The sequence below is a fragment of the Anser brachyrhynchus genome, assembly GCF_964034855.1.
Source record: "Anser brachyrhynchus genome assembly, chromosome: 1".
NCBI classification, from domain to species: Eukaryota; Metazoa; Chordata; class Aves; order Anseriformes; family Anatidae; genus Anser; species Anser brachyrhynchus.
In genome coordinates, this window is record NC_137694.1 from 202,581,852 (window position 1) to 202,583,587 (window position 1,736).

The following is a 1,736-nucleotide window of genomic DNA, read 5'->3' on the forward strand; positions in this document are numbered from 1 at the left end:
GCCTCAGGCGGGTCCCCGGTGCAAATGTCTGATTCGGCGGCTCACACAGGGCCTTGGGCCACCCGTGAGGGGCTTTTACCCCGGGATCGGGACCTCAGCCTGCCCAGAGCCTTTCCCGAGGTCTGGCTGTCCGTCTGGACGTGGCCAGTTCTCCCCTGCCTTCCCCCTCTATCCGATATCCTTGACATCCTGCCACCCCACGTTTCAAATGCCATCAGGAGGTGAAGCAATGATTTCCACACTAGGTTCACCGTGTCTGTTTCACACAGAGCTGTGCTATCCTCCACAGGATATGTGGCATAATGGAGGCCAAACAAGGGGGAAAAAAAATAAAAACTGTACTTTAAGACATTTATTTTATCAAAGAGTGTACCCTAATACTCTCTGAAAGGCTCTATTCAGAGATATAGATGCACCTGTGGATTTATTTACCAGGAGGAGGACTGACTGCTTGATGTCTCAGAGCTCTGTATTTCCATTTTACTGAGGTTCAACCCCTAAGAGAGTGTGTGTGTAACCTGGGACTGCCAGCTCCTGGCTTGAGGACTGGCCTCAGGCTTCCTACATGCTTACATTTCCTGGAGTCTTTTTGCACCTCTTAAAATCTCTACCGCATGGTTTTGGAAAAATCCATTCAGTTTGGTCATCATGTTTGAGAGGAGTCCATAACCTTTAGGTCCATGAGCAGAGAGGAATTTGTCATGTAGGGATGACCTCCCTGGCTCTTTACAGATTTTCGTGCTCAGAACCCTTGCCCCGCTGCCAGCTGAGGTGGCAATGCATGCTTAAGACACATTTCCAACAATAAAACTCAAAAGTTAAGTCCACATCTATATGTAGTATGGTCAGCCTGTTTTCAACACCCAATTAATTGACAAGTCTACTCCTATTGCACCACACGTCTTGCCGATGTAGACAAAACCTAAACCTAGGATGAATTCCAGGCATTGGACTTTGACTGACCTCACCTGCAGAGCTCATTACACTAGAAAATCTTAGTACAAAACCACTAGATGAGTCCTGCGGAAGTGTTGGTACCTCCTTCTTAGCAAAGTGCACTACACCAGTGACATAGCAGTAGCATGATCTGAAATTTTGTAAGATACAAACAAACAAACAAACAAACAAACAAAAACTCAAAATATCTGACCAAAGACAGATATTAAAACAACAACAACAGCAGCATTTTTGATATTAGTCCTGTCTTGTGCTGTATACCATCCTACACAGTCTGGCCCCATTGTGTGATAGCCCTGCTTTTAATGATCCAGCTAATAGTCTGAGCAGAGTGCTCTGCCACACTGTCACGTCAAACCCAGATGCCTGCCAGGTTACCTTCAGCATGCAGGCTGTTGCAGATACCAGCATGGAACGTCTTATCTCTCCCCTATAACTTATAGGGAACGTGAGATTGAAAATGACCACAGTGGAAGTTTGTATCCCTGTGCAGCAGCATAGCTCACCGTTCTGTACCTGGAGCAGCATAATGTGCCCGTGTTCACTATTCTGCCTCTACTCATTAATGTAAGCTGAAATCGATGCTGTGTTTAAGTGATGTGGGCTAAAGAACGGACACATCTTCTGGTGTTCCTAAAAAGGCTAATATGGCCGGGGCGCTTTTTGGCCTAGGAACCTAGAATCCTTGATCAGCTAATTTCTGGTTGAAGCACTTGGAAATGGAGTTAATGAAGCACCATGGGACTAGGCACTGAGCGAAAACATGTTTTATCTTTAGA